The sequence below is a fragment of the Esox lucius genome, chromosome 11 (assembly GCF_011004845.1).
Source record: "Esox lucius isolate fEsoLuc1 chromosome 11, fEsoLuc1.pri, whole genome shotgun sequence".
In the NCBI taxonomy this organism is placed as follows: Eukaryota; Metazoa; Chordata; class Actinopteri; order Esociformes; family Esocidae; genus Esox; species Esox lucius.
In genome coordinates, this window is record NC_047579.1 from 26,762,996 (window position 1) to 26,772,027 (window position 9,032).

The 9,032-nt window shown below is 37.9% G+C and overlaps 1 long non-coding RNA gene across 1 annotated transcript; it reads right to left on the reverse strand.

Annotated features, from left to right (window-relative positions):
- Positions 1 to 3,499: 3,499 nt before the first annotated feature.
- LOC105022944 lies at positions 3,500 to 5,492 on the reverse strand. Its single transcript, XR_828937.3, has 3 exons — positions 5,294 to 5,492; positions 5,008 to 5,126; positions 3,500 to 4,787 (listed from the first exon to the last, which is right to left on the reverse strand). It is a non-coding gene; the product is annotated as an uncharacterized LOC105022944 (long non-coding RNA).
- Positions 5,493 to 9,032: the final 3,540 nt, after the last annotated feature.

The window sequence follows — 9,032 nt, forward strand, 5'->3', positions numbered from 1 at the left end:
CATTTGCATTTTAAAATGATGAACTTGGATTAGCAAACACGACGTGCCATTGGAACACAGGAGTGATGGTTGCTGATAATGTGCCTCTGTACGCCTATGTAGAGATTCTAATTTAAATAAATCAGCGTTTTCCAGTTCCAATCGTCATTCACAACATTACCAATGTATACAGTGTATTTCTGATCAGTTTGATGTTAATTTAATGGACAAAAAAATTCTTATTTTCTTTCAAAAACAAGGAAATGTTTAAGTAACCCCAAAAACTTTGGAACGGTCTATGTAAGAAATTATTTTTTTAAACAATTTCGAAAACAATTCTGAAAAACCTCCAGAACTCTAATTCCACAGAAGATACACTTCTGAAGGTTGGTAAAATAATACAGGGCTACATTTACACAGGTAGACTGTGTCTAAGGCCATCCCTGGTTGTCTCCCTGCAATACCACATGTGGGTGGGATCTGTGGCTCTAGAAAGAGACACTCCATCACCAGGACACCTGCTGCATGCCTTGCAGGTTGACCTGGTTTCCACCCCACATCTGTTCTGGTTGTTAAATAAGACCCGGAGCATTGTAAATACACAGGGATTAGAGATCACTTTAGAAAACAGATCCATCATGTACACCCGCCTGCTATCTTTGATAAATCCTTGTGTGTTCTGGTGAACAACCACAGTGGATTATAGTGTGAAGAAATGCTGTCTGGTGACAGGAGGTTGCTGCTGTGTCCTAAACGGACCTGCCAAAGGAGTCACATTCCAGCTCCTCACTTGCCCCAAGCATCTCAGATTTTGTGTGTGTGTGTGTGTGTGTGTGTGTGACTGTGTCATCAACTTAATTGCAATACAGGTTTTGTTGATAATTTTTCCACCATCATCTTTTCTATTCAATACCAGCACACGTCATGTTCAATCAAAGAAACATTGAAACGCAAAGAAAGGCAGACTCAGTATATATTTTAATTCCATAATGTAGCAGAACTGCTCGTCTTAACGGTGTTTCTGTAACTCAAATGACTTGCAAGTCTTTGTCGCAACTGCTCCAAGCAAACTCATAATTGGTCTGTTGTGAGGTTAAATCAGCAATAGGCAACTTTGATGGGGGTGGGGACATACAAAAATCTGAAATCGTCATGCTGTTCTCTGTCTTCAGATCCATATCTCTGGTATTCTACCATTCTAACACCCATGACACATTCTAATTCATACCAAGCAGGAAAACTCTGACTCCTACTCATTTTCAATACAAGGACAATGAGTTAGAAAGAAGGCAGAGAGAGAAGGCAGGATGAAAGTTCAGCAAAGTGGAACTTAGTGTAAATGAAAAAATATGTTCCTGCACAAATAACCAATCAAAGTACTGCAAGGCTTCCAACCCGCTGAATTGGCTGACAATGACTGATCATAGTACTACCTACCTGGCTTGCTAGCTTGTTTGCACTTGAGCACCTGTGTGTGGCCAGAGTTCCTTTCTCTTATGTTTGTTTTGGCTATACAATGTTTATGTTATGGGTCAGTTGAACCATACAGTATCCACAGTAAGTACCACAAATCTGATGTGAAACGTGTTTAATACTTAAATACTAAGTCTGTGAAAACTTAAATATTAGACATTTAGATATGTCAGATATGTGTATTTTCAAAAAGTGTATTTTCAAAAAAGACCCAAGAGTGCTTATAGTTCATAAGGGAGTTAAGGTGAGTTTAACTCTCCCGGAATGAAAACGTTGTGAGGGGCCTTGTTATCATAATCACAGTATGTTTTGCTACAGGTTGATTTTAAGAACAGGTTTTAGTTTGTTTTGTCACACACATTGATTATTTCTTTACTGTAAAATTACTGCTTAAAATTATAGTATTTTGCTGAACACATCCAATCGGTAAGAGGTTGGTCTCATTGTAAAGGTTACTGAGTTCCTTGTTCCAGTTTAGATAGTGTTCTCAATTAACACCTCTACCACAGTGATGATTCTGAGAGCAGCAATGATAAGCATTCGAATTGATGCATATCCTCTCTCCTAGCTACAATATTCCATTTGGAATTACTAGTTTATTCCCAAACCAGCATATCCAAATGTGCAGGTCTTTTGTGATTTTCAGACCACAACTTTGAGAATTGCTATGAAAAATGTGGTCATTTAGACATTCCATTTAATTAAAACCCATTTACTTAAGAAATCACTTGAAAGCTTCAGTAAAAGGGGTAACAGATGGGCATCCTGACAGTTAATTTGTGTCTATAATGTAGAAACAGCAGCTTTTACAACAAACTTTCTTCCTGCATCATTAATGTGATAAAAAAAAATGATTTATGTCGTTCTTGAAACAGGTCAGACGGTTATGTAAATTTGCAAATCCCCCTTATAGTAATTGTTATTATGACCGAACAGTGGCAATTTTCCTCTGGAAGACAATATCCTCTGGAAGACAATACCCTCTGGAAGACAATATCCTAATTTAAAACAAAAATTGTTAAGCCCAAACATGTCAACAGAAATATTGACAATTATTCTTATCTAACTTATTCTTACTCCGTGAATATTCCAAGATATATATAGGACTTCTTTGTACTAGATTTAAAACTGTAATTATATTTCAACCATTTACCCCCTGTCAAACGTATTTGGACAATTGCCTTCACAGCTTTATGCTATTACATGTTAAGTAAGCAGGAGTGTTTGTTTGCAATGTCTGTGGCTGCACAAGGGAGCTGTCAATTTCTAGTCTTAATTCAAGGCTTTATGTTTGCATTGGGAGCCTGCTGTTGTTGTCTGACAACATGAGGAGCATGATAAAAAGTAAGTTGAAGAAGGGTCGATGCTTGTCAAGCATTGGGGCAAGCAGACAATATAGTAAAACTAGTTTGAAATGTTCATGTGTATCACATTAAGTAGTGTCTACTTTCAGTACTATGAAGTGTAAGTGGCCAGACTTTTTTTTGTAAAAACAACCTTATTTAGGAAAATGTTCCTTTGATTTGAAGATAGCATGTTTTTGCTTCTCTTCATATTAAACTATCTATAGCAGAACTCTGGTTAAATTGATGTTATCACAAAATTCTATTTTTAACAAGCATTTAAAACCAAAAATATGAATTCCTAGTTACATATTGTACAATTCAACAGCACATGAACCGTTTTGAGTATCAAACCCAAATGTTCATGCAGACACCATTCAAAAGTGAACTCATTAAGGCAACAGTAACTACCTATCAAACTTTGGTGGAAGCTATTCAACATTCTGTGGCCTGCACTGGTTAGCTAGTTTGTAGCATCCCTCATCATACTGATAGCATTCATTACATTATCAAACAAAGACATCCTCATCAAAGAACATGTACAACAGAGACCATGTAGCAATGTAAAAACACTGTAGCAGTTCCAACCAGCTGCAGACACAGTGGTTTTTACAGGTGAATCAGCCAGCAATATTTGCAAAATCATGAAAATAAATGTGATATTAAATACCAGATATTTAATTTAATTTCGGCCTCTGAATGTACAATCTGAATATAGTCTTATTCCTATAGGCACCACAATTTTTTATTATATGGGAACATTTTGTGTTGACTGGCTTTTATTATGTGATTTGAAATGGCTGGTTGAGGTTAGATTAGATATAATGGATGTTAATTCATCAAATGTCAGAAACACCATGAGCCATGTCTCGTAGCTATAAACACTTTCCTCAGTAAGGTAACTCCTGTAGAATAGTAAGTCCTATAGGACAAACTTTGAAAGGTTGTTATGCTAGGTTTATACAGTATGCATGATGCAAAATAGCAGCCAGCCAGCCCAGGACAGGCTTGGGTAATAAACCAGTGTAACAAAATGTCTGATTGGCTTTTGCAAGCCTTACATCTTACCATTTCCATAGCAAAGGGGCTTTCAAAATATTCGGTTTTATTTTATTTAAAAAAGTAAGGAATCTCCAAACATAATATACTTTTCCTATGGTAAAGGCTGATGTAGATGGACAACATGTGGAGGACAGCAACAAGTCAATGTGGATGGAGAAGGAAAAGTACATTCTTACAATGACATAGACATCCATAGATTGGCATCCATACTGTGTCACGTCGAGGCACGGCAGAGCCAACGACTTATCTCCCTCATTTGGAGCACGGACACCTGTTTGTTGTTATGGCCCTTACCTATGTTCCTGATCACTGTCTCTATGTAAGTTCCTTCTTCCCTCTTGTATCTTGTCAGTAATTCCTTTGGTTTCCATTCCTTATGTAACACTGTTCTGTTCCTGTCTTGATTAGGTTTTGTTACACCTTAGTCATTTTTATTTTATTTTGTTATTATAAGACCTCATTGTACCATTGTAACTGCAACCTTACAGCCTGTAACTACAGTAGGCGAACACGCTTGTACGCACACCCACAAGTACCTTTGACAGGAACCACACTCTAATATCCCAAAGACATCCAAAAGAAATCAAACGCAATATAAATACATTCATAGCAAGTGTTGAATCAAACAATAAGGGAATGGATTTCAGTTAGGAAGGGGAATATTTTGGTGAAATTATCACATGAACACAAGAAATAAGGAGTCACAGTTCAAAGGCACATTTGGGAAATTATGTAGTTAGATTATCCAGTGTAAATATATACAGTATATTGGAGACATTATACTATTCCAAGTGCTATGCACCATAGAGGCAGCATTCAGAATATAATATGATCATAACCAAGCAGTGTGTTTTCCTCAACATATTTCTTAATATACGAACAGGATATATAAGCCTTCAGATTTTCTTCCACCAGAAATTCCATGGCAGCCTGGGAGTAAGAGTTTAAAATTAGTGTCAAATAATCGTACAGCGAACATGTTAAAACACACATTATCATTCTTATAATGACTTATATTCTCCAATAAAATATAATTTACAATAGGTATTTTTAGTAATATTGCTATTGGAAAATAATTATAATTGATGTTTTAAAATGTAGCCAAACCGGCAACAACTGTATTGTAACGGTAACAATCATTACCACTTACCTTTGACAGGAGCGCTGCAACACCTTTACCCCGGAATGACTCAGGTACAATGGTTGAAAACAGATCTACCTCTTTCTCGCCCGTGAATCTGTAGCGCAGCACTGCGTTATCTTGCTTTCCTATGTAAAGAAAGTATATTTCTTAGCGCTATGGGTTATTTGGGCTTCAACCACGCGTCCTTAGGAACGTTTCAGGCCGAGTTGCTTTTAGCAATGTGGGCCATCCACCCGCCGGCCTCGAGTTTCTTTCTTGGTTGGAAATTGCAATCCCGGCTAACCAAACTAACCTTCGACGTCCAGGCTGATGAAAAAGCAGGAGTTTGGTCGGTCATGTTCCACTTGCAGTCTTAAGTCCCTTATGGAATGCAACATACGTGTGTTGTTTAATGAACAAACTCGAAAAATCTGTTTTCGCAAAGCCATATCGATATTTTTGCTCAAGTCAGTCCTCTTTCTTAATGGCTGCTGTATGCAGTTCCATTCAGGTCCACCAGCAGGCGTACAATCGTTACCATACTTTTCTTCACTTTTTTTTAACCAACGGCGTAACAAATGTAAGGCAAACACTCAGTAACATAAAAAATAAGATGAAAAAAAGAAATCCAAGCACAAATACGTGATATTCAATGGAATAAGCAAGAGGTTAATAAGTTCCACACTTATGCATACTGTACAGATGTAAAATGTGGATAGATCACCATGAGGTAATAGGCTACTTATAGATAAATGGAATGTGGTGCATAAATACAGTTACATCAAGTCCCGAAATTGCAGCATGGTCATTTTCACAATGTTTTGCAATGTGGTTAAATTATGATTTTTTTGGCGAAATAATAAACCAATTCTGGATTTGACTTCAGAGTGGAGGTGGATGATGTTCTGGAAAGACAGTGCACGATCCAAACAAATACTCACGTCCATCTATGTTGGAAATGTTTGCTAGACAGGCAGGTACCTATAATTTCTGATTGAAAAGCATGCATATTTGACTTGAGTTTATGAGTTGTTGTAGATCAAACTGGTGTTGTTGAAGGGTTTTCAGCGAGGACATCAATTAAGGGCCAGATATATGCAAGATAGTGTTGTCTGCATAGATGGAACAAGGGAGTCTACAGCACAGCAAGTGCAACATTATTGATGCATACAGAGAATCAGGTCACCCAAGAATCAAACCCTTAGTAACACCCATTGAAAAAGCCAGTGGTGTCGACAACAGGCTCTCAGATTATGCTCATTGTACACATTCAGAGAAGTCGTTTTCGAACCGGGCTAAGCTCTCTGAGAACCCAAGGTCTTTGTGTCTATTAAACAGAGTGAGGTGATTGACAGTGTGAAAGGCTTTGGCTGGGTCAATCATAACATCTGCACTGTACTGCTTGTTGTCTACAGCAGGTAATGATGTAATTTAGGTCCCTCAGTGTGGCCGAGGCTCTAAAGCCAGACTGCACCGCCGAGAGAATACGCTGGGCTCAGAAATGATGGGTTATCTGTTTATTTACCAGACTTTCAAAGACTTTAGATGGGCAGGGCAGGATAGGAATTTTCTTACTACAGTTTGGGTCTGCCTTGTCACCACCCTTTGAAGAAAGCTATGACGGCCGTGGCTTTCCAGTCTGTAGGGATTACAGACAATAGTGACAGGTTGAATAGGCAGGTGCAATGTCTGCAATGATGGAGGCAGATAGCTTTATAAAGAATGGTTTTGTTAGGATCTAAATGTTGGAGCTCCTTCCAGACCTCATTAACCTGAACTGGATTAAAGGTGAATCGGGGGTGGAGGGGTGGGAGGGAGCTCTACATGCAATAGGAGGATCAGTATCAGCAGCAGAAAAAGGCATAGCAGATGTAAATGCATGGCGTTTAATCATATGTAACAGTGTTTGGGACTTGCAATGCTGAAGGCAGCTGATAGGAGGCATTTCTCTTTCCCACTGATTTTACGTAGTCACAGAATTTTGTGGGGTTAGTGCCAAAGACTGTTAATTTTTGTTTAAAAAAACGCCTTTGCTTCCCTTATTGATACAGTGTGCCGGATCCTAATTTCCATAACAAGTTGCCAGGGTTTTAAAGACTATTGCAATACGCCAGAGTGACTTACTTAAATCTAATATTCTTGTGCGGGGCATTTATCAAGAGCGATGAGAAATGTATTTTTAAAATAGGACCAGGCATTCTCAGCGAAGGAGATTAGGCTGATTCTTTGCCTGTGTTCAGCGTGCAGAAAAGCTTGTTCATTCAAGGGTTTAAGCAAATGTTTGACAACATTGAATGGAGGGGGTTTGACATCGGTTGCAATCGTATCTGATACTTTAAAATGAGATTGTAATTCAGTTACCATCTACCTCTACCAGAAGGTACCGTAAAACTATATTCATTTAATCTGCAATACCAGTTACTTTATTCACCATGACAGAGTTACAATCAACATGGAAATTAACTATTACCGAGCCTTGATGGCAAGGCCCAGAAATTCCCATAAAAACAAAATTAAAACATTTTTTGACAGTTACTCTTGTCATTGTGATCTCAGCTGGTCCTTGATTTGTCAGTAGTTCTTTCCTTTATTTATTTTTATTAATATACAGATAAAAGGTAAGTTGAAAACACATTTGTTCATTTTTCCTCTATATAGTAAAAGGTTTGTAAGCGATTGCTAATCTTTGTAAGTAATTGTTACCCACAGAGATGCTTTTACCTCAATGTTTAGAAGCACTACAACCAGCAATGTAGTTAAATTTATGGCTATTCTACTACCCTAACCAGAATCACAGAAAGAGGAGGCTGAGCACATGAGCTCTATAGCCTCTCCAGCTTCTTCTTCATTATTGGTAGAATTCAAATCAGACTTAATGCTAATTCCAACTCGATTAAACTCGAGTTAGATCCATTTGGAATTAGACCCACTGTCTGTATGAATGAACTTAAGTGGCTGGTAACGGCATAGACTTCTTACCCTGCTGCTGGTGACCAGAACCACATGGCCAGTCCTCAACTATGAAGGGCAGCAATCCTGCAGCAGGAACCAATATATCTGTCAAACTCATGTTAGTTTTTATACAGTGAAAAGTTTTTGTTTTTTTTTACTTAGCAGTTCTTGCCGCTAGCAGTAGAAGTTATTGTGGACTAACTTTGCTAAAAACCTGCTTTATTTAGGACCGTTTTCATTTAGTGGATCATGAAATAAGGATTAGGCAAATAGAATGACACAAAAATGCCAAATAGCAACACACACACGCATACACACAGACACAAACACAAATTAACTTGCTGTAGCATACACAAAGAGACAGACGGACCTATTTATTCCATGCATTGGTTTCTGGCAATGTTTGGTATAAGCAGTTCATTTCATTTATTCACACAGATAAAACAATATTGGAACATGGAGTAGTAGTCATAACGAAAGTCAGGTATGAGTAGATAATATAAACGAATAAAAGCGAATAAAGACAAATGAAAGCAGACAAGAATAACAAATAAAACCAAAATAGTAAATGCGTGTGCCTTCATTAATGTGTGATCGTATACCTGCACATTTAATTTATGTATTGAACAAAAAAGATATAAAAGATTTAATAATTCCAAGCCAAAATGTTAAGCAGTATCTCCTCCAATGTCTATCCTTAACTTGCATTATAGAGTAAACGTGTCTATTCATAGCAGCGCTTGACGTGGGCTAAAGTAATAAGTGCAGGAACTGCCAAATCGCACATTCGACTATGTTCATCAAAATCTATGTGTTAATAAAGCCTGTTCCAATAAGGCTTGCTCTTTGGCCTAAAAAAGGAACCCGAACGCTATTTGCCTAAAATTAAAAGTACCGGAACGGCGTTCCGGACCTTTCCGGCCCTAGTCAAGCACGGATCCTTAGTATTTTACGAATGTATACAAATCGTTTTTAAAATGTACAGCATTTTTGGTCAAAATCAGACAACGAATAAATGTTACTCTTGTTTTGACAGTGGTTGCTCTTGAACCCTCACCCCCCCCCCCGCCAATCATTTCATATCCCTGATCTGAACACTC